The sequence below is a fragment of the Syzygium oleosum genome, unplaced genomic scaffold (genome assembly GCF_021117445.2).
Source record: "Syzygium oleosum isolate NSW1041296 unplaced genomic scaffold, Sole_v2.1 Sole_v2.35, whole genome shotgun sequence".
NCBI lineage: Eukaryota > Viridiplantae > Streptophyta > Magnoliopsida > Myrtales > Myrtaceae > Syzygium > Syzygium oleosum.
In genome coordinates, this window is record NW_026607519.1 from 2,658,531 (window position 1) to 2,683,263 (window position 24,733).

At 38.7% G+C, this 24,733-nt stretch overlaps 1 protein-coding gene and 1 pseudogene across 1 annotated transcript in view; both read right to left on the reverse strand.

Annotated features, from left to right (window-relative positions):
- The window catches only part of LOC115668723 (disease resistance protein Roq1-like), a 42,008-nt pseudogene that overhangs the window by 15,257 nt on the left and 2,018 nt on the right, over positions 1 to 24,733 (reverse strand).
- LOC130135604 (disease resistance protein Roq1-like) overlaps positions 16,369 to 24,733 on the reverse strand; it is a 73,005-nt gene continuing 64,640 nt past the window's right edge. Inside the window, exon 7 of the mRNA XM_056305144.1 lies at positions 16,369 to 18,296. The gene's annotated coding sequence lies outside the window, so the exon portion shown is untranslated. The remainder of the gene's footprint in view (positions 18,297 to 24,733) is intronic.

The following is a 24,733-nucleotide window of genomic DNA, read 5'->3' on the forward strand; positions in this document are numbered from 1 at the left end:
CGGATCGGGCGAGGTCGAGCCTCGCCGTCGCGCGACCGACGGCAAGGTCGACTTCGCCAGTGGGTCGCGACGGCGAGGCTCGGCCCTCGCGATCTGGGCGAGGCCTGGCGGTGAGGTAGGTAGCCGGGCGGCGGCGAGGGCCGCAACGCCCTAGCTTGTGGCCGATCGCCGCGGCGCCGAACGGCCATGGCAAAAAAGGGAAGGGTAGAAAAAAAAAAAATATTAAAAATTTAAAAATATTATTAAAATATTATTAATAAAAGAAATTTTGTTTAGTTATCAAACGTATTTGTTCTTTTCTATCCCAAGAATAGAAATTTTGGACAGATTACCAAACGCCTTCAAATCTTTCGTAAATTATTTCCGGGTACAGAATAAAAAAGAATCATTTCTGAGTGGAAATAGTTCCCGGGCACAAAATGATTGTCATGCGCACCCTAAGCGATCGATTGAAAGTTATAGCACTCAAGTGGTCGAAACAAAAGTTATAATACTCAAGTGAATATCGCACAAAAATTATGACATTTTTAGTGTTTTATCCCTGCATTCCCCTCGTGGGGCTGTAAGTGGGTAATAGTTTCCAAACAAGCAACAAGATTGGTGCTCGAACATGAGAGTATTGGAAAGCCTTGGAGTCGAAGCTGAGAGAGCTTCACAAACAAAGAGAAAAAGCGAGAGCTGGCTCGTCCGTCGAGCGCTCCTTCGCATGAGCTTTGTTTGCTTTATTATCTGATTTTCGTCGTGCGCTCTTTTAGTTGTTCTTGACAAAATTGTACGCGCCGTTTGTGTTCGCATGAGCAAAAAGAACGCCCAAACGCTAGATCACCTTTCGTTTTTTTATTTATTTACTTCCCCAATAACTTCTCTTTCCTTTTTTTGTTTTTGCAATTTCTACTTCGAGATGCAAATCGATCATTGGGAAAAATATAGGCAAATTTATAAATAAAAAAATAAATAGTCGAGGATTTAGCTGCGGCTGGGGCCCACCGCTTTATGTGGAATGAAAGACTTTTCGTTTGCCGACTTCATTGGAACGAGATGATGGGTGGGGCCCACCGCCTTTGGAGGGCGAAAAGTCAAATGTCCACATTCCAGTCTCCTCACCCATCAACGCCTGTAGCTAATGCTTCTCATTACGCGAAACGTCGTAGTTTTGGTGGGACTTTTACTCGATCTAATTAATCTAGCGAAAATTGTTTGAAAAGTCCTAAATTTACTATACTTTTATCAATTTAATTATAAACATTTTAATTTATCAATTAAATATTGAATATTTTCGTTTTTTGCTAATTGAGTATCTTCGGTCAATTTTAACTAGAAATTGCTGCCTTACCAGTCGCGAGCAAGGGCTGCAACCCTTGCCAGCGCCTAAAAAGGGCTTCACGACCCTTGCCCAATGAGCAGCCGTTGCCTGTGGTTGGTGAGGGTCGGCCAGCCCTTGCTCATGACAGACAAGGGTTGATCGACAACCTTCGCCGAATTTTATAGAGAAAAAGGAGAGGAATGAATGAAAAAAGAAAAATAAAAAATAAAATTTACAAGAGAAATTGCGTTTGTTGACGTGGAGGTGAAGCTAAAAATAAAATTTACAAAATGAAGAATGTGGAGCTCTTGACGTGGACGTGAAGCTAAGGTTCCTAAAGTTTAGGATTTTGTCTTGCAAATTTCTAAAGATGTTGATAACTTGCTATTGCGTTTGTTGGCCTTATTTGCAAATTACTATCAGCATACCTAACCAATTACACCGTTTTACCATATAACAAGACTGAGTTATGTTTTTTCACAACTTGCTAGGAATAATAGGTAAATTACTTAATTTCTCACTTTCAGTAATATGCTAAATTTTCCCATATTTCAAATCCCCAATGAATTTAGTTGTTTCCTAAATATTTGTACATAACAAGTTTAATTCAGCCAATCATTCCAACTTTCCAATTGGATCGGGGATTCGATACAGACGACAATCGCCATCGCATTACCGAAAAGTATTCATCAATTATTTTCTCATCCGTCCCTATCACTCTTTCTTTCCGAGTCTCCCAGGGCATCGTGAACCTCTTCTTTCTAGAGTCAATGTGAAACGCGCATGTTGCAAGTCCCCAAAGAAAAAGGGAAAAAGCTTAAAGCACCGACACGATCTGTACGTTACCAGAAACGTGCGCGTGAAGTATTTGTCCTCTAATTGAACCGTGCAACTGAGGCACCATTGAATCTAGAAATCAACGTCTATAGGCTACTGTGTAGCAGTAGTGAGTCTAACGGTAGGGACCTATTTGGAAGACACAATGAACTTTCACAAGAAAATGAAGGATGAGGAGCTCTTGACGTGTTCGTGAAGCTAAGGTTCCCAAAGTTTAGGATTTTGTCTTTCAAAATTTGTGGGCTTCAATCTTCATGGCTTAACGTGTGAATCTTTTGTTCAGGAATTTTGACTACACATTTCAAAAAATCTTGTTCCAAAAGCAAAGGTTCCTAAGGCAGTAGATTGGTGCCTATTAAATAGGGCATCTGAAAGCTTCAGAATGCAAAGCTTCACAAGTAAAAAAAAAAAAGGGAGAGTTGGCTCATCCGCCCTTGATGGAAAGAAATGTTCTTATTTCTTTGCTTTAACTTTTGGCTCGATTGTTCTAAGTAATATTGACTTTTTGCAATTTTCTAATGATAAACGGTTTTAATTTTGGGATGTTCTGCTTGTTTATAATTTTTCTTGAGCCAAAAGTGCAATCTTTGAAAGGAAGCAAGTAACGCAAAATATAACATGATCTAAAATTGAAGGAAAAAAAGAGAACGAAAAGCAAGGCGACTTAGGTGACCACATGTCTGCACCTTAGAGGCTCCCTCTCCATGCATCACCAATAATTGATGAGTTACAAATATAGACATCATCCATATTTAATTTTAGTTAAGTTTGCATATTGGGATTTCTATAAGTTGAACACCGATCAAAGATATAGTTGGAGGTAATTTTCTCCAACTACGTATGGAGGAAAAAGTGACATCGCTTAACAATGAGGAAAATCACTTCAAATTAGATACATAATGATGACACTCTTAGGTTCCATGCATTTGGAAGAAGAATGTGAGATCTCATTCTAACATTTTAGGAAATGTTTCATTCTACCCTTCATAAATTTGAAGTTGGTGCATCTTAAATCTCAAACTTCAAAAAGCCGCATCTCCATTCCATCTAACCCAAACTTGTATTTTGTTATACTCATTAACACCGCTAACCTTTTTCCATTAACATGTACTGTGCACGTCTTTAAGGGATGAATAAGTTACATATTTTATATAATCTAAAATGCTTTTGCTGAATGATATACACCCTTTATAAAAAGATAAATTCTTAATATGGCGAGTATCAATTGTTTAATTGGTGATGGATTACCCATAATGATGAAATGTCATTTTGTTGCATTCGCATCACATCTCGCGTCACATTCATAGTGAATTACAAATATATCTTCACGCTAAGTTAAAGGAATACCTTGTTAGCTTTTTTAGCTTTGAAATAAACATATTTACTAAATGAATAGTTCATCTCCTTTCGAATGCTCTCTTTTCCATTTCCCCCCTTTTCTCCTTCCTTTTCCTTTAATTTATTTTCATTAAATATCCTTTTCTTTCCTACCGAAAGAACCTTCGTCCTCCTTTCGGGCGTGGCCACAGAGAGAGAGAGAGAGAGAGAGAGAGAGAGAGAGAGAGAGAGAGAGAGAGAGAGAGAGAGAGAGAGAGAGAGAAGTGAGTGTGGATTTTCTCGAAGAAATTTTTTTTTTTTAAAAAGGTTGTGTTTGGGTGTGAAAGAACAACGACAAGAAGAAAATTGAAGAGAAAAAAAAGAGGAAAATTACCCCATATCTACACCTTACAAGTCGCAAGTGGGGTTATATCTCAATTACAAATGAATGAAAAATGACCAAAACCTCTTCATTCACAGTTAATTTGGTGGAGGATGATGAGTCATAAGCAATGCCTCGCAACATGTAATTACACCCTACGCTGCATCGGTCGGTGGCCTTTTTCTATCATTATACTTCGCAAATGGAAAAATCGGTCTTTCTATCATAATTATTGGGGACCTTTGTCACTTTCATCATCCGTCCGTAACGCTCTTCTTTTTCCTGTCTGCAAAGCCACAGACTTCTTTTTGGCGTCAATGCGAAACATGCTGGTTACCTCCAACTGTTCAAAAGAAAAAAAGAAAAGAGACTTAAAGCGTCCGCATCAATCATTATGTTCACCGAAATTGTCCACATGAAGTTTTGCTCGGGTAGCCTTTATTCACTATTATTCAAGTCCCGGGCAGCACGCGCATCATCGGATTGAGAAATTGACAAGAGATTCCAAAGTTCTTGTCTTCGACGAAAATAATTAAAGAGAAATCAACGTCTACTTGTCGAGGCTACTGTGTAGGAAATAGTAAGGGTAATAGTCGGGAGCTATTTGGGAGACGTACAGCAGATAGATGCTTTCGCAAGAAAATGAAGAAACTGAAGAGGAGGAGCTATTGTAGTCATCCGTGAAAGCTTAGGTTCTTTCAAAGTTCGCGGGCTCCGAACTGAGGAGAAAAAGAAAGAGTTGGCTCATCCGTGCGGGAAAGAAATAAAAGAGTTCGCTCCAAGTGTTTCTGCGTGTCATGTGAGAAAAACAATCGTAATAGTAAGAGTAAGCTTTCGCTAATCATAAATTATGTAGGTGATAATTGTGTGACAAATATTTTTGTGTGTGTGTTGTATTCATAATGTATTTTCAGATAAGTATGTCCCGACTCGAGTTGCTCATTATAGTTTTCTCGTGTTGCCACTACCGTGCTTCGCCAACAACAATGAATGATAAATGAAATCTAGTTTCAGAATGAATTTCGCTCCAAGTTACCTCCAAATGATTTTTGAACCAAACCATTAATGACCTATTGTTTTTTAAATTAAAAATTTGAAGACATGGCATGATTTTTGCAATGCCGGTAGCTCAAAGATAGGCAAGTGGGAACAAGACACGTATGGGTAGGCAGGATCACATGCATCATACCAAATGCCATGGACGTCATACTCGTGAATGTATTTCCTATTTTAAACCAATTATGAAAAAATCGTCCAATCAATCCTAAACTTATTATATGAATGTCAATTTAATCTTAAATTTTACAACTTCGCCAATTTAGTTCTAAATCTTTGTGTAACATTTTAATGTAGTCCTTGTGATCAATTTTTGGCGAAAACTACTGGCGTAACAATGTACAACGTAGGACAACCCAAAATAACTAGGTCGCCACATCAGTAATTCTCGACAGAAATTGGTTATAAAGACTGCATTGATACTTCGTGCAAAAATTTTAAATTCAATTGATAAAATTGTTATATTCTACCGAGATTGTTTTCGGAAGTGACGCGTGATGCAATAATAGCGATACGGTACTAATGCTGAAATTACTGAAGCCTTTGGGAGATTTGCCCTTCGGAGTCATTGCGGAAATGTGGAATGCATTTGTACGGATGAGCCGACACGCACTGTCCATGAAAGCCCGGTTTGTGGCTGGCATGGATGTAGTACAAACACGAGTTGGAAAAGCAATGTAAGGCGAGAATTATCGGAGAGAGTGACAAGGGGGGGATCCACTTTGCTTTGTCTACATCATGGCTTGACCATCATTGCGCGTTTTGTGGACCATCTCTTGAGATCTTTTCCCGATTGGGGCCAAGGCATGTGAAGTTGTGAACCTTCAAGGAACCTATCCACATAGTGATTGTTTGGGGGGCTTGTGCGCGCTACCTTGGTCTAGTGCCTCGACTAGAAGAACTTCACAGACATTTTGGGCCTCAACTGCTATATTCTGACGCTTGAATGAACATAACATAAAATCAGAACATGATTTTTCCAGACGAAATAAATTTTGATTGATATTCCGCGCTTGGTTAAGTTTGACACGTAAATCTGATCAAGGAATCCAAAATGGCCGGGGAATCTTGTGAAGAAAATATAGTAGTTGATAAAAAAGATACTCATGATTTGCCATGAAAAGAATTGTTAAGGGACTGAGATAGCTAAACTTAAGGGATTTCCTGAAGAGAACAACATATGGGTTAGTCGAAGCAATTGTTCTTCCAGTGGAGCATCCTCATGGATAATATGAAATGGAAAGAATTTGCGTAAGGTAATTAACGGAACCAAATAAATTTCAAATGGAGGAAGCGAATCATTCCTCAAAAGAAGTGCTTTGAGAAAATTATAACTCAGATTTGGTTGTGATAGCGCTTATATACGACTTCATTAACACTTTGCCAGTGTCATCAAAACCCCAAATTTCATCAATCAAGTACTAATATCTCCGCTATATGCAATTTAGAATAACAAAAAAAGAAACCACACACCCACCCACCCACACACACACATACATATGTCTCAAGAAAATATGGTATAAGAAAAGCACTTAAAATAAACAAAAAAAGGAATACGACGATTGCGTATACATATTAGAGTGTATCGTTCTAGACTAGATGTTCATGTCATGAATGAACAATACATGCTGAGTGGTAATACTCGATATAGTGATAATATAAAAGTTGAGTTCTCAGATAATTGTAGTTATAATTTAATGTCTATGCTTTTCATTTTGTCTATATGACATTTATTTGGAGTGAAGACCTATTGTGACCACGTAGAGGTGAGTTTTTTTTACAATTTCTATTTCAGGGCGAGCGGAAAGTATAGTGGTTTCCTTGTCCACAAGGATTTAATCGTGTGATCCTTTGATGACACCAGTCATTCTCAGTGACCATGGCTTTCCCACATGTTTAATCAACATAATACTTGACTTGGAGGAATCGTCTCTCTCTCTCTTGGACTCTTCTCTTGATAGGTAGTGAGTATTTTTTAGCTGATTTCAAAAGTATAAATACTCCGATACCGTGCTATGTTAGAAATTTCACATATTTTACTATTTGGTTGTGCTATCACGATAGAAATAATAGAACGTCTTCCTTAGATTTGCATGCAATCGCTTGGATGGATGGGTATACTTTTTTTTTTTGATGGGTAGTCGAGCTCTTTCTTTTCATCGATTTTAAAAAAGGATGCATTGATGGTTGCAATTACAAAGCTTCATTTTCTATGAGTTTAAGTCATTCCTAGAAAATCTCAATTTCTCCAATGACAACGTTGAGATCCTAAAGAGGTAAGCTCAATGTGGCGTGCTCTGCTAATCTCTACCTCCCCTTGCATTTCTATTGAGAAATGCAACTCTTTGCGTATTTAGTCTTTTGTGAAACCCAAGCAGTCTCTTTAATTATAATAGTTGCCAATGGCAGCATTGTTTCTTACACGAAAGAATAGTTTCGCAAAGCAAAGGACGTAGTAGAAAATGCGAACCTCAATTCCACTCGTGCATGCTGTGATGCTTGCTCTTCTCTAGAAAGAACTCAACTATTTTTTTTCATCTTTTTGTGTATAACGTGATGAAAGATTGTCCATTAATGTGGGGCTTTTTCGGTGGTTGATCAACTACTGAACATGAGAAAAATTATTATTGGAAATGACATGGTGCCTGCACTGCTGAGATATGACAAGTAGTGTGGGCTTCCGCACAACAGATAGATGTTCCGGATCGAGACCCTGCGATGGCCACGATGATTGCTGCATGAAGCACGATGCCCGCGTTCAAGTTTTCAGCCCAAAATGAAAACTAAAAATTAAAGAAAAGAACTAGAAAACCCCAACTGAAGTTCTAAGGGGCCTTATGGTTAATGATAAATTTTTTAGTTTTTGTTTTCAATGTAAAGGAAAAATTTTCATTTCCGGTTTTTTGGTCCCTTGAACATATGTTTGGCTTGTAGAAATAAGAACTTCAAATAGGAATGTAAATTTAAACCTGTTCGCCGTGTCAATCTATCATTATGCACCTTTTCCACCAAAATTTTACCTATTGAGTTGAAATTCGTGGATATCCTCTCTCGATGGGAAGAGCTTATATCCTCCCCCGATGGTGGTGGTTTTCACCCAAAAAAACCCTCATGTTCTTCACTCAATCCAGCAGTCATTTCATCTAGTCTCTACCAAGATGCAAATCTCCTATTTCCTTTTCAACTATGACCCTTTACCCAAAATCCCTAGCTACCCCATTTGCCTCCCTGAGCACTGCATTGTCCTTGGACAACATTTTGCCATTACGAAATATTGGGATACAACCCCGAGAATGAATTTGCAAGAGTAACTGCTTCTGCTGTACTTTTCTGGCCGGGAGTAAGTTGTCTGCCTCTCGTGCATCTTCAATGGAAGAATTGGACACCTCAGATTCTCGAGTTACTATCCTCTACAGGAAATTGGGCAATTTTTGGTCAGAAAAAAGACCCGGCAAAAGATAGATGGTATGGTCCTCACTAAGAGAATATGAGAATGTCGTCTAACTATGTTTGGGCAATTGTTCTACAACCCCAATATCAATCTCCAAGCCTTCCAAAAAAAATATGAAGAGGGCATGGGGAGTGGATTCAGTTACCTCTGAATCTGATCGACTCGAGAACTTTAGCCTTTACCTTTAAGTCTGAAAATGAAATGAACAGAATCCTTGAGGCAAGGCCTTGGTCTTTCTCTAGCAATCCTTTGGTGCTTAGATCATGGACATTGACTACTTTCCGGTACAGTTACGATTACACACATTACGATTTATCATCCCCGGCGTGCCCCTTGTTGTTGCGCCCCGCACCGCTGTCGAAATCATCCATTGGCTTCTCCCCCACACCTTCCTTCTGCAATGCAGGTGGGGACGCTCCCAAACCCTCCTCCAAAACCACCCTGCAACCTTCCCCCTTCGTCGGCTCTCCCTTCCTCCACCGCCGGCGCCGCCGCCTCCGCAACCACGTCCCCCACGACGGCCTTCTCCTCCCGCCCTAGCTCGTTATCCGCCGGCACAGCTACGGTCGCCGCCGCCGCCGCCGCTGCACGACGCCTCCGCGTCCTGGTCGCGATCGGGCCCCCGGCGTCGGCTGGTCAAGGGGTCACCGATCTGGAGTCACCGGTCTCCAGCTGACGATCAAGGCTCCCCTCACGCTCAACCGAAGCGCGCCGAACGAAACGGCGACGAGCCGGAGCAGCGGAACGGAGGAAGAAGAAGCAGGAGAAAACCGCCGCGATTCAGCTGAGCCCGAGTGCCGCGGGAAGCGAATGTGGCAGTCGCCGGAAGCCGAGGACCAGCGCCGGAGCCGCGTCGAGAACTGCAGGAGCGGCGGACGGACGGACGCGATCGGAGCTGGGGGGGAATCTAGGATCGGCGGCCGATGGTTGAGCTTCTCTCGAGAATGTCCGAACACTCGAGCGAGAGAAAGAGAGAGAAAGATAGAGCTACAGAGAGAGAGGGGTAGAAGTGTAAAAACGACGGGATAAATTATTTTGCTTCCTTTTTTTTTTTTTGGGCGACCCTAGGTTAAACGATTCATGCAAACGAGGAAATTCTCGCGCGGAGCGACGTGGGCCGTAGAAATCAGAATACGGACGGCCGTTCGCGCTCCACGTGTGAATAGGTTCGTATTTTCTGTTATGGAAATTGAAAAAGAGGGCGTCGCGTCTTTTGCCTTTTTTTCTTTTTTAATTTCTATTTTTATTTTTTATTTCCTGTTTTGCCCTGTGGTTCCAGATCGGGAGACGAATCGTGACAGAACCGGGGCGGGGTTTAATAATGCACGGCTGCGAGCGGGGGCGGGATGGGGCGTGGGGCGGCGCACAGTTGTTACAGTGAGGAGCGAATCTGGACCGTTCGATCTAGGAAGGGAGGGCGCGATATTCTTTTCTTTTTTTTGTACTTTTTGGGTTTTGTTTTCCCCGTCGCTCGCGCGGGGAGCGACGACTTTGGGCGGCTACGAGGGAGGGACGACTCTTGACGTCTGCGTTGACTTCTGTGTGTTGGTCAGACAATAAATTTGGTGCGAGGAAAAGCAAAGGAAAAGGATCCAAGCAGAAAAAAAGGTATTGAACAAAGGGAAAGCTCCGAGCACAGCCCAATTACAGAGAACTAACCGACACAAAAAGTGAAAATACCGTGATTGCATTAGCAATCACGGTATGCAGTACAAATTGTCCTTTAGAAATCCTCGATATCTCATAAAATGAGCATACACACATGTTGAGATTCCTCTCCACCAATAAGTGCATGCCCGAAAAAAACACAAGCATAAAGAGAGCAAAATTTAGCCGATGAGTACGAGTAAAATTTAACTGATCAATGGAGTACCAACCAATTCCCGATGCCCATTTTGAAAGACTCGAACTTTTTGTAAGAATACGGTCCAAAGCTATCAAACCTCCATCTAACAAGTTACACAGCGTCTCCACCTTTGAATGGGCCATGGTTGGGTTGGTGGTCGGAGCTTTCTTCATGGTTGCAGAGTCGCCGTCCAGTCAAACGAAAGACACAATTGAAACAACTTTTGAATTGGGGCGAAGGCTTTGCGTGAGCTGGAGTTTTTCCTTTTAATTTCTTTCAAAATCCTTTGCTTTTTAACCCTCATCGCCGCCGTCACTCTTTTTGTTGGATGATTATTGCTGTTGAAGATGGAGCAATCGGAGCTCCTTCTGGCAGATGAGAAGCACCATTCTCTCGTCCTCGAGCACTCTTCCACTCATTCTCGAGCTTGGCTCTCTCCATCTCCATTTGGGTTCCATCAACAAATCTTGAATTCACAAATGCCTCCAAAGATCACGCCACCTGAACCATTAGTTTCCATCAACATAATAAAAAACAGAAGACAAACATTTATCTTCACTTCACTCCTACGAGTCTACCTTCCCTCTCAGAAATGAATCTCCTATTCTCGATTTTGCCAATAAAGACACTTTTCTTTTTTTTTTTTACCCCCAATGAGGCCAAATGCCCACATACAGAACCAGACCTTTTTTCTAAATGTAATGAAAAAACAGAGATATTCCCACAGAGCCCAACAGATAAAAGAACATGCCCGAGTCTGCGAAACCTCAAGAAAGAAACCCCGAAATGCAACACCGAGAGCTTGGAAAGCCTTGTCCATGGAGTGCAAGATTCCTTTTTTCTTTTTTTAAACTCAGTTCAGGATATACAGCAAGCATAGCAACTGGATTTGAGGAGGGAGGTTTTCCGGTGGGAGCTAACAGAAAAAACTGCCCACGTTTTTAAGGAGAAGTCACGCCCATCTTCGGAAGCCAAAATGGGACCCATGGACGACATGCGGCATCCACTGAATGGGCCGGCCCATGATTACGTGGAGAGGCCGGGCCTGCACCAATATTTTCTCACGAGGCGCCTGCCAATTTTTGTGGGCACGCGTGCACATGCAGAGAAAAACGGACGCAGGGGAGATGTGCGCGTGGGCCCTTCAGATTTCCTCTTTCTTTGTCTTCAATAAGTGTAATCATGCGCTGCGGATTAGTCCCACTCCATTTAATAGGCCAAGTCTTGGTCTTCTTGGACCATGGATTTAATTATGCAATACACGCTTGGTCGATAACCATATCAACTGTCGACATAAACTCATCAACGTTCCTATTGCCAATTATGGGGACCAATTCTTCCTCAAGGTCATTAATTTCGACTAAATTGTGGCATTTTGCAGCTCTTAAAAATTTCAGATGTGTCAATTGTGAAAGGTTCGGTCTTATAAGGGATTGACACCTATCCAAAAGCAGCTCCTTCAAGTTTTTCAATTTGTCAAGGCCTTCAACTTGGAATAGATCATCAATCACTAGTGAAGCATCTAACTCGATGACTGCAGGTGTTCTTTAGAAATCCTTCATAACTCGTGGAACAAGCAGACATAGATATTGTGATTCCTCTCCACCAATAAATGTATGCCCAAAAAAAAAAGAAAGCATAAAGAGAGCAAAATCTAGCCGATGAGCACGAGCAGAATTTAACTGATCAATGAAGTACCAACTAATTCCCGATACTCATTTTGAAAGAGTCGAACTTCTTGTAAGCATACGGTCCAAAGCTATCAAACTTCCATTGAGCAAGTCATGCAGCATCTCCACCTTCCAATCGGCCATGGTTGGGTTGAGGCGGAGTTTTTCTTTTAGTTTCTTTCGAAATCCTTCACCTTTCAACCCTCATCGCTGCCACCGCTCCTTTTGTTGGATGAATGTTGCCGGCTTGCTTTGAAGAGCGAGCAATTGGAGCTCCTTCGCGGATGAGAAGCACCATTCTCTTGTCCTCGAGCCCTCTTCTACTCATTCTCGAGCTCTCCTTTTCCATCTGGGTTCCATCAACGCATCTTCAGTTCACAGATGCCTCCATACTTCTATTCAAGTCTAAAGTAGTGTCAGATTTGAATGAAGAATGACCCAAATCCCTTCATTCACAGTTACCAAGCAATCATTGCATTGGTTGCGTGGCTTTTTCTATTATTATATTTCGCAAATGGGAAAATCGATCTTTCTATCTCATGAATCAACGTCTCAAAATGTTTTTACATGTCATGCGAGAAAAAACGATTGCAATAGTAATTGTAAGCTTTCACGAATCATAAATTATGTGTGTGATAGTTGGGGGAAAGTGTTAAAAAAGTGCTAAACATTTTGCATTGGTGCCAATTTAGTCATAAACCTTTTTTTGGTGCTAATTTAGTCCTAAACTTCTGCATTGATGCCAATTTAGTCCTAAACCTTTTTTTGGTGCCAATTCAGTCCTAAATCTTTTGCATTTGTGTCAATTCAGTCCTAAACCTTTTGCATTGGTGCCAATTGAGTCATAAACCTTTTTTTGTTGCTAATTCAGTCCTAAACCTTTTGCATTTGTGCCAATTTAGTCCTTCCGGTTAATGTAGCTCGAAAATATTTAGGACTAAATTGGCACCAATGCAAAAGGTTTATGACTGAATTGGCACCAAAAAAAGGTTTAAGACTTTTTTGGCACAAATGCAAAAGGTTTAGGACTGTATTGGCACCAAAAAAAGGTTTAGGACTCAATTGGCACCAAAGCAAATGGTTTAGAACTTAATTGGCACAAAAAAAAAAGTTTATGACTAAATTGGCACAAATACAAAAGGTTTAGGACTTTTTTGACACTTTTGCCATGATAGTTGTGTGATGGCTATTTTATTTGTGTGTTGTATACATACTGTATACGTAGGTTCCGAGTTGCCTATTACAATTTTATTGTATTATCATTACTGTGCTTCTGTACCCAACAACAAAGAATAATAAATGAAATCTACTTTCAAAACGAATTTCATTCCAAGTTCACCTCCGGAGGATTTTCCAACGAAACCATTAACGACTTCATTTTTTTTTTTTAGTTAAGGATTTGAAGAAATGTTATAATTTGCAATGCACATTGGTCAAAGTTGGGATTCTCGCACGGATTACCTGATTTGTAATTATACCAAACCGACAGGGTGGAGGCCGTCAAATGACATTTTCTTTGGCCAAAATAGAGTGGAAAAAGCATGGTAGAAAATCTTCATTACAAAGCTTTATCTCTTGACAGTGGCCTTACTATTACTTCAATCCGAACCTGGTTTGCTCTTTCGTTCCAACACCTGATTTCCTTCTTACTCAATGATTCTCCCTTCCCATGTCTTCTTGCTTTGAGGTTAACTAGCTATTTAGTGTGTTGTGCGAATTCACTACTAAAACCGATAGAGATAATTCAAGAATTTCATCATTAATAAATTTTTTATTTTTATTTCTACTGACTACTTCTCATATATCCTAGATTAATCGTCTTGATTTCTAGCTTCTTAATGATGTATTGTGATCTTTTCGAGGCATTGGGCATTCAACAATTCAATTATGTGATTCTTTGATGACACAGATCATTCTCAATAACTGTAGCCTTCCCACATTTTTAATCAACATAGAACTTGACTTGGAGAAATCATCTCTTTCTCTTGGACTCTATATTTCAAATCAATTTTGACACCATGTGCATAATCTTTTTGATAGATAGTACTTTTTAGCAAATTTCAAAAGTAGAGATACAATTTCCAACTCGGTGCTATGTTATAAATTGAGAACAGGTACAAAAATTTCACCTATTGTACTATTTGGCTTTGTTAATAGTAGAAATAATACAATGTCTTTCTTTTTCACTGATTTTGAAGAAAGACGCGTTGATGGTTGCAATTACAATGCTTCATTCTCCGTGAGATAAGCAATCACTAGAAGATCTCAGCTACTCCAACGAGACAACAGAGTTTCGTTCCTGAAGCGGTTAGCTCAAAGTGGCGTGCTCTGCCAATCTATGCCTTCCCATGCATTTCTCAATAGAAACACAACTTTTTGTGCTTTCATTTCTTCTTCAGTACCCTATTTTAATGTAACCCAAGCAGCCACTTTTATGTTTCATTTTATTAAAAAAAAGAAGAAGAAAGAAGAAGAATGGTCTCTCAAATTATAAAGCAAACTAACTAATAAAAAGAATAACTGACAAACACATTCTGTATGTACACTATCCTGATTGGAGGTAGAATGAGACACGGAGTGTTGTGACCCTCGTGTGGCAACTTGGAAGAAGAGAAGCCGTCGTCGACTCACAATCGACGGAATTAGACTACTGAAACTCGATCAAATTTGCCTTCGACTCACAATTGGTTTGGTTCAATTTGGCTTTTCAGTTTTCTTTTTCGAAATATTAAAAAAAGGTTTAGTAAAAAAGGAGATAGATTGTGTAAATTGCAATATTAAGAAGAGATGCTATTTTCCATTTACCGAACCGGAATAAAAAAATGGTTTTTTTTATTATCCAAACCGAAACCCTAATCGAACTAAAAATATATGAAAATTCGGTTCGGTGCGGTTCAATTCGAATCGGTTTCAGTTCTGGTTTGGTTTTGACAACCCTAGCTGTAATTAGGGCATTGGAAAGCCTCATAATGTAAGCCCAGAGTGTTTCCCAATATAGAGAAAAAGTGAGAGTTGGCTTGTCCGTTGAGCGTGTATTTGCATGAGCTTATTTGCTCTGGGTGTTCTTTTGGGTTACATGAGAAAAGCAATTGTAACAGTGGCAAGAGTGAGCTTTTGCTATTCATAAATAATGTGTGCAATAGTTTGTGCGACAAATATTGTATTAATATGTTATGTTCATACCTCATTTTTCATATATGTATGTCCCAAATCGCCTACTATAATTTTCTCATGTCACCACCACCATGCTTATGTACCTAGAAACATTGAATTATAAGTGATACATACTTTTCCATCGAATTTAACTCCAACAAAACCATTAACGACCTCATTTTATAACGTGCAATGCTCATTACTCAATCCCAACGCTTCATTGACTATAAGTTAAGCCATTTCCGAAACCTTTTCGGCCCATGGGCGAGAGCATTGCCCGACTCACCCTCTGCTTTCTATCCAATTTAACTATTCTTCCGGGAAAAGCGCCGTGTGAGATTTTTATGGGGGGTAATGACATCTATCTCCTCAACAAAGCCGAGTGCCCAATATGTATTTATTGTCAAGATGGAATGTTAGAAACTCTACAAGCACTTGATAAGTTGTCATTCGGATAGCAATGTCCATATCCCACATGTGCTGGTCGATTTCCGAGCAAATGAATCCATTACAACAATTACAAAGCTTCATCCTCGATGGGTTAAAGCCATTTTCTAGAAAGTCTTAGCTACTCCAACGAGATTTCCGATATGACAACTTATCCGAATGACAACTTATCAACAAAGCCGAGTGCCCAATATGTATTTATTGTCAAGATGGAATGTTAGAAACTCTACAAGCACTTGATAAGTCGTCATTCAGATAGCAATGTCCATATCCCACACGTGCTGGTCGATTTCCAAGCAAATGAATCCATTACAACAATTACAAGGCTTCATCCTCGATGGGTTAAAGCCACTTTCTAGAAAGTCTCAGCTACTCCAACGAGATTGCTTCAAGCGGTTAGCTCCTAGTGGTGTGCTCAGCAAATCTCTCTGCCTTCCCCTGCATCTAATGAAGGAAAGAGTAGCTTCCAATGACACTTTCTACTCCATCTTTTGTGTTCTTTTTTTTACTTTTTTACGTAATTTTCTGAAAATATATACTTCTTATGTACATGGCTTTTACTTTTTTACGTAATTTTCTGAAAATATATACTTCTTATGTACATGGCAACGATTGGCAATGATAGGTATCGTTGGGTACATATGGCTGATTGAATCAGATTAAGATCTTATGGGAAAACTATTAACCAGTAGGTATTGTTGGTCTTAGTTACACGAGATTAATTGCAATCTTTATATGCATGTTTATAAATATCATAAAGTACAATTTAAGAGCCAAAATCATGACATTTATGAAAAATTCACAAGTGACGTAACCAAATTTGAGGAAAATTACTGTCCTTAAAAAAAAAAAAGAAGAAGAAGAGAAGTTACTAAGTTTAAGAAAAATAGACATTCATTGATCAGCTCTCAAACCTTCCGAGAGTGAAGTAAAGCACCTGTTTTCATTACTATGACGGACAGCTCCCATTCATAAAGCACAACACAATGCAATTGGCTTAAAGAATGTCCTTGTTGCATCCATATCCCAGATATTTGGTTTGGATCTCATACCACTACCGAAATTATAGTGAAGCTCCTGGTCATTTAAAGTATCAGGGGCATGAGAAATTGTCACCACCAGATGAAGAAGGGACAAAATGATGCAAAATCGATACATAAAGACACTAACTGATGGTATGAACATGTGAGATGGATATAGGCATGACGAAAAACAAGAAAGAGCACAACATGATTCCTACTAGATTTCCACCGGACAAGATGTTACTTTTGACAGGATCAAGGCCATGAATCCATCATCAGATTGAGCAATCTATGCATTAGCTTCTCAATTGACAAACAAAGTTGCATATAGATCCATGGAAATTCATCATCTCAACATCGGTGTCTTGGATTTGAGAAAAGTAAAAATGTTATGATGGTGCCTCCGGTGGCTTATTAATCCATGATAGAATAAGTGGACATAAGCTACTAAAAATGCAATCAAAACCACATAGACATGAGTAGTTGCCATGATCAATCAATTATTAGAAGTGTTATTCCACATTGGTTAAATAAAGGGTTTCAACGGGGGTTATATATATTGAGTCTACCTCTAACTAATACTTTAAGCTTTTGGGTAGAACTTTTGCTAACAAGTAATGAAGTTTTTCTTTTTTTATTATGCATGAATGAATTGAAAAAAAAAACACATAATAAACATCCTCTGTTCTAGGAAATGAACCTTAATAGAACTTGCAGAAAGGTAATACTCTCTGTTTGCATAAGAACATATTCATGTGATGTCAAGGATGAAGAGTCTTTCTTTGTGACTGATGATGTATAATGACATGCAATGTACTTCGAACTCATTCTTATCTATTTTCATACACACCAGGATCACAAGCCAGATGATGCTGAAGCATTGCAGTCACTTAGTCAACCAATTTCCCCAAGATTACTTCAAATAAGACAGGAAACAATAAGACATCGACACAACCCCATACCAAACTGAAATTACTAATGTGAAGTAGGTATTCTTAACTAAATATGATACTTTACCAGCTATATTTACAATTACTAGGAAACACGGATGATCTCTAGAACCCGATCTCTGTGGTTCCGCTGCCATGCAAATATTCTTCATAATTCTACATGGGGCATATGTGTTCTCCATCATTCTGGTATTCTCTTTGCGTGAATGATAATGAAAGAACATGATTTCTCTCATCGGACATGCATCAAACTGTTGTGAAAATGATAATAAAAGAACATGACTAGTATCTTCCAAGTCAATTTGCACTCCTAATATTGCCAATGAGCTATTCCAATGTCAAGATTACAATCATAGTTGGAAGTCCTCGCTTCTGATGCAGTACCAATTAAGCTCTACACAGAATTAAAAATCATATGCACAGCTCCTCCCACTTCATTTTGGTGCCATTAACAGCTGGGTAATACCCGAGCTCTGAAGATCTTTTGTCCCTGCCATCGGCCTAGCCAAAAATGGAGCACATTTCTGGCTGAAACACAGTTATTGCAGGAGTGGCTTTCCAATTTTGTTCAATGGCAGCCATAACAAATCATTCTGATTTGAGTTCTAGTTCAAGAAAAGATGGCAATAAGAGATCTAGCTCAGCTCTCAACTATTAAAGGACTTAAGCAAATCACCTTTCTAACCACCCATTGATTACTTGTCATGTTTATCCCAAAAACATGAAAGCAATACGGTTGATTTAATACTTCCTCCATACTTCTGGTTTGGATCTCGCACTGTTATCCACAATATAGTGGAAATCCTCTGTTCTTTTTAAGCCTCTGAGGTGTAGACATTGTCAACACCAAACAATGACCGAACTGAAGTAAGAAATTGTGCATGATGTTAAGGTATGAAATTGCAAGATGATAATTAAAGGCATGAAGAAAAACAAGGAAAGAGTGGCTTCATGATTTGTACCAGGTTTCGACCGCTGATGATAATACTTTCAGCCTGATCAAGGCCATGTATCTGCCTTCAGAGAGAGCAATCTTCACATTGGCATATTAAACTATAAATAAAGTTTGATACAGATCCATGGAGATTCATCATCTTGACATTAGTGCCCTGGCTTTGAGAAAATGCAGAACACGTTTTATGGTACCTTCACTGCCCACTGCCATGACCAAGTAACGAGTTAATAAAATGCAATCAAGATCACATATGCATGAGGAGTTTCTAGAATCCATCGAATAGTGAATTTCTCTACATCATAGAAGTTGGAGAGAAGTATTACTTTATTTACACAAGCGCAGATTGATACCATGTCGAGAATGAAGAATCTCATACTATTTGACTGAAGACATCAAATATCCTTTTGCAGGCATTCTGACCTTTTTTATTCATATCATGATCACGAGCCAAATAAAACTGAAGCATTACAATTACTTTGCTCAAACAACTTCCTCCGGTTGCTGGAATTAAGACAGGAAAATAATATCGTATCAAAGAAAAGCCCCGTCCAAACTGAAAATACTAATGGAAGCAGGTAATCTCCACAGAAAATGGTATTATACCTGCTATATTTTTTGTTTAGTAGGAGATGTTAGCGATCTCCAAAATCAGATCTTTTTCTTTCTCAATTCTCTCCATTTTCTTTCTACAAGAGCTCTCAGTTTAAGAGGGAGCCGAGCATCTCTTTTTGCAGGCGAATCAGGGAGAGACTCCACGATGGAACAATGCAGCACCAGCGATCGAGGGCACGGCTCAATCGTGGACCAACCTTCTTGCCCAACATGAGAAAAGAAAAATGTTGAAAAGCTAAGGAACAGACAATAAGTTGGCCAAAGCAGTCCCCACGCCTGCATCAAACATAACCCATCCCTGCTGTAGATGCAATCCTCAAATTCATAGTTGAACTGGCCAACGACCAGATATTTCTCAAGCACGACTCAACTCAACATCATTCTTCAACGCCTTTTTGTGAACTGAAATCGTCAGGTAACTTAAAAAAAAGCCACTTACTGTCAGATTCAATCAGCTCTGTACTCTGAATTTCGCATTGGTGCAGGCAACAGTCGGCTAGCATAGAGTTTGTAACCTTCAAAAAGCAAGACCATCACATTATAGAGGATCCATATAGAGGATGACAGAATGAAAACTAGCCATGGAAATAGAAACAAATTCAATGGTGTTTCTGTTTCAACATTAGAAATCAAAAGGTATTTCCTGACTTTGTCAGCAAGACAATAATTATTTTGCTATAATTGGCCAAAAAATGCGAAGTTTTATGTTTTGTGAAGGTTTGAAGCACTGAGCTTTGAACAAAAGACACATTGCAAATGCTAAAAGCAATAGTATAGATGAAAGTTAAAAGCAAAAGTTCTTCCAAACACACCACAATGTCAGAGCCCGATAACTCCTGGTGAAAGAAGAAACCAATGGACTTCTATTATCAGCTCAAGCTTTTGCATTTTCCCACAGTCAGAAGGAGATAAGGAGCAATTCCATTCAACTAGAAAGCTAGCAAAGAAAAAGTAAGGAAAAAAATGAACAAGCCATATCACCATCGCAACAATTCTAGACACTAGCGTCCTTTTCCATGTGAAATTAGAAGCCTTCAACACCATTTCACTTCGGTATTAGCTAACTGGGATGAGTGAGGACATCCTTGGAGAATCTTATGAGAAGGAATTTCCACATACTCATGGAGAAAATGCTACTTTGGATCATAGTTACAAACAAAGTCTGGTCATTTCTTCATCAGCTTCCACATCGGATTCCTCATCAACCTCGTCGGCTTCCTCATCAGACTCGTAGTTGAATTCCTCGTCAGGTGGTAAAAAGTCTGGGAATTTCTTGAGCGACTCGCACCCATCCCTTTCAAAGCGCTTTAGGGATTTACTAGGGCAGCGAATTTCAACTAAGCTTTTGCAATTCCTAACAATCAACTCCTTCAGATGCTCCGACTTTGAAAGGTCCAGTACTTGAATGTGCTTGCGCCCAGAGATATTCAACACTTCCAGGGATCCCAATTTTTCAAGGCCTCCTATCGCATGGAGATTATCTTCAAAACGGAAATACCCTAGGTCTCTGGATAGGTGCAACACTCTTAGGGATTTCAAAGCTTCCAATCCATCCAATTCCTTCAGCCCATAGCATTCCATGAGCCGTAATTCCGACAAAAATTCCAAATCGAAAAGCTTTGGCAACCTTTCCAATTTGGGGCATACCCAAACGATAAGAGTCTGTATGCAGGAGGGGAGCTCTGGGATGCTTTGAAGAGACGTGCAAGAAATAAGGCGGAGATCCTGTAGATGCTTGAGGTGAGAGAGCGATGGCAGCTCATTGCTCCGACAGGTGAGATACAGGGATGATAAGCTAACAGGAGGTTTTGGGAGTGACTGAAGCTCTCTACAGTCAAGTAAATGGAGGTGCTCGAGAGAAGAAAGCTCACTGATATTTTCGGGCAAGCGAGAAATTTTTGTTTGACCTAAACGAAGGGTCTTTAGAGAAGACAATCCACCTTTATCAACATGAATTTCTCCTTCGAGGTCACGGCACCCGCTGGCATCGAACTCTTGGAGGCTCTGCAATTTTCCAATAGAGCTCGGTAACCTTTTTATCTTGCTCTTAAAAACCGTCAGAATTTTCAATTTGTTCAATTCCCCAATGGATTCAGGTAATTCTATAATACCTGTAAATGACAAGTCTAACTCAACCAACTCTCCCGACTTCCCAATTGAGCTGGGAACTTGAGTTAATAGCCAACATGTCCTGGCACTAAGTGTCTTCAGCTTCTTTAGAGATTCTATACATGGAGGGATTTCTTTTATCCCAATATGGTCTACGACAAGTTCCTCCAAATGTTCTAGTTCGCCCAGTTGTTCGGGTAACTTCTCGAGACTCGTACACCTGCTCAAGTTCAAGGAAACAAGGCGCTTGACATCTCCAATGGAAGGGTCGATTTCCTCCAAACAGGGACAATCTTCCAGGATTAGCATCTCCAAATTTTTAAACGCGGAGAGATTAGGGGTGCTCTTTAATCTCCAGCACTCTAAAAGATTGAGAACTTTCAACCTCTCCATCTACAAGAAATAAACATGTTCCAAGATTAGTAGTTAGAAAATAGAATGACTTACCATCAAATGCAACAAAAGAGAAAGCCTTTTTCATCTTTACCTTAATTGAACTCCATCCTCTCCAATTTTCACTAATACAGTTTCCACTAGTATAATCACCTGATAAATCAAGCATCACCAATTTCTTCAAATGAACGTTGGTTGCCTCGAAAGAGTCGGGACATCTCTCCCACTTTAGCCATCTTAATTCAGAAAGTGATCCTTTGAAATCTCCAGCAAAACCTGTGGCCCTCAAATGAAGGAACTTCAGGTTAGGCATTCTTTTGAAGCTCTCTTGCTTCATGAACTCTTTGGAGCCCTTTTTGTCCAGACGTAGTGCCTCGATTATTTCATTTTCGTCCTACAAAAAAATAAAATAAAATTGAGGATTGTAAAGACCATCCAACCTCCTTTTGTTAGTATACTCTGCATGTTATTGTGGCCGATGCATTTTGTCTACACTTGTAGGATAAAAAAAATATATGTGATCTTTTATAATTACGTGATCATGTAATAAATCAATTTTCACTCGTATGCCCCAATTTTGATGTTTTAAGTGAAATTCATATATGAAGTTAGTCAAGTTCTCTTATAAATTTTGAAATTAAATTTTGTTAAATCCGTAGTATTGACGACTAACTAAATATGGTGTCCCTTTGACATATGTGAGAACTGTTACACGTTTCAAAAACAAAAAGTACCTAATTAAGCTTATGCATTCATAAAGCATGACAACTCATTCCCTTCCCATTCACAAAATATTTTTGGTTTTGGCATATGGCTGGATGGAAATGAGAATTTGGTCTATTGAAATGGAGACTTCGTTTTTGGATATTCAAGCTGAAAGCTCAACAACTAATCCTTAGACGAGGGAGAAATTGTCCAATCAATTCTAAACTTTTCAATTTTGCCGATTTCGTCTTAAAATCGTTGCGTGACATTCCAATGTAGTTATTGCGGCTAATTTTTTGCAGGAAATTGCGATGTGACGGTGTGCCATGTAGGACAACTGTAAATGATCATGGTGAAAATTAATCGGAAGGACTACATTGGAATTTTGCACAAAAGTTTAGGACTAATTAACAAAATTGATAAGTTTATTATTGAATGGACATTCGCACAACAAATTTAGGACTGATTAGGTAATTTTCCCTTAGATGAGCACACTACTCAATTAGTCATCATTGAATTTGCCCCAATCAGTCATAAAATTCGGCCCGATCTTAAGAATTTGTTCGTGCATTTTTGCATTCACCAATTCATGCAAAAATATACGAATTAATAAATAAAGGTTAGCGATTATTATCGTTTACCTCTTTTTGCATTCTCTCATTTATTTTTTTCTCCTCAAGTTATCTTATTTGATATGTTAATTATAATGTTTTTCTTTGCTGATATCTAACAATAGATTTTTGTCTCTTCTTTGTCCGTGTATGCGCGTAAAGACACAATTATACTTACCAAGAAGGCTTGTTCATTACAAAATAGAGGTGGATATCATATTACACTAAAGACAAATAAAACGAGAAGAACGCAATTTCTTTCACCTTTCACTGCTCCGTCACTTACTTCCTACAATCATTTAATTTCTTAATTTCGATCTTTGCTTTTCGGTTTTTTTATTGGAAATTACTTTGTATGAATATGTACAAAATCATATGCCCGTTGTTATTTAGTTTCTTATGTCGTAATTTACTGTTGTTTGATTTTGCACATCATTTGTTAATGTTGAATTATGTGCTCAAAATATCTATGACTAGATCCGTGCATAGCACCAGTATAAACACAAGAATATATCATGAAAGCTGGGTAGAAATAGAATAGCCTTGTGACGTCGCATCACGTTTCAAAATCCTGTGAGTTCTCATCTTTCATATGAATGAACATGATTGATCCATCGTACACATGCAAAGCTCATAAATAAAACTAAAAATCGTTAATTATGCCACTTCCTCTATAATTAATGTATTTTGAACATCTTCCAATTTTTTTTATGTAATTTGTTAATTTGACTGTAAGTTGATATAGGCGACAATAAAAGAAAAGCCAAAAGAGAATTTGAATTAAATTTTTATTTTTAAATTTACCAGTCCTTTAAGTGAAAAGAAAAATAAGAGTTTTCTATTTATTATTGACTAAGAGGCATCCAAGTAATGTAGTGCTGTTTCAAGTTATCAACTAACCCAACCATGTTATTAACATACTTATGTATTTCTAAATTACTCAAAAAAATTGATATATTTCATGGTGCTTCCTTCAATTACGTTAATAACATTCACTAAATAATACAATTTAAACTAAATCTTTACTTTTCATTGTATTAAGTACACGTAGTTCTACATTTACATTATCATATTGGATTTACATCGTGAACATGCATAATAAATCCTAGAAAACAAATTGTAAAAATTCTTCATACGTATAAAAGCATTGCATAACATCTTATTACTTGAAATTGAACATAATCTTAAGTTGATAGCCAACAGTTGAGGTGCAAATAACTTAACTGAAATCTTTCTTTTTGTTGCAAAAAAAAGTAGAACCCGCACACGAGCAAATTGCATGCATTCACGGTTGGAATTTGAAGATAGAATAATGTATTCAATTTTTGGAGAAGGAGACTTATCACATATATCATATGAAAGTAAGATTTCAAGAGTGAAAAAGGTGGATGATATGTGATCCATGCATTTATCCTCACACCAACGTACTTCAAAAATAAATTGATGATATATTTTGGGAAAAGATAGAATGAAAGTCAACAAAGTAATGATCAACAGTAAAGCTTTTGTTGTTTGGTTGAATAATATAAACCAATCAGCATAAGGTTATAATGACTCTTGTGTGTTTTAGAGTGTGAGGGACCGGATTTATAAGTGGCTTAAAGTAAACTTTCAAACCTGTGTGATGCTCGGTCTTCAACAAGTAATATAGTAAGAAGCAGTATTAAATCTGCTAGAAAATGATTTTAAAACGACACGAGCAAAATAGAAAGAGTTAATAATACACAATTTTAATAGCTCTTTTCTGAGCCTCATAATCACGAATGCAAACTTTTCATGAACAAAAGGCCGAAATTGGATGTAGCTTTTACCAAGAAAATGCTAACAGCATGTTGAGAATGGTCAAATATCTAAAGCAAAAGAGCAGAAACAATAATAATTAGGGACTACCATTAGAGAACATGAGATAGGCCA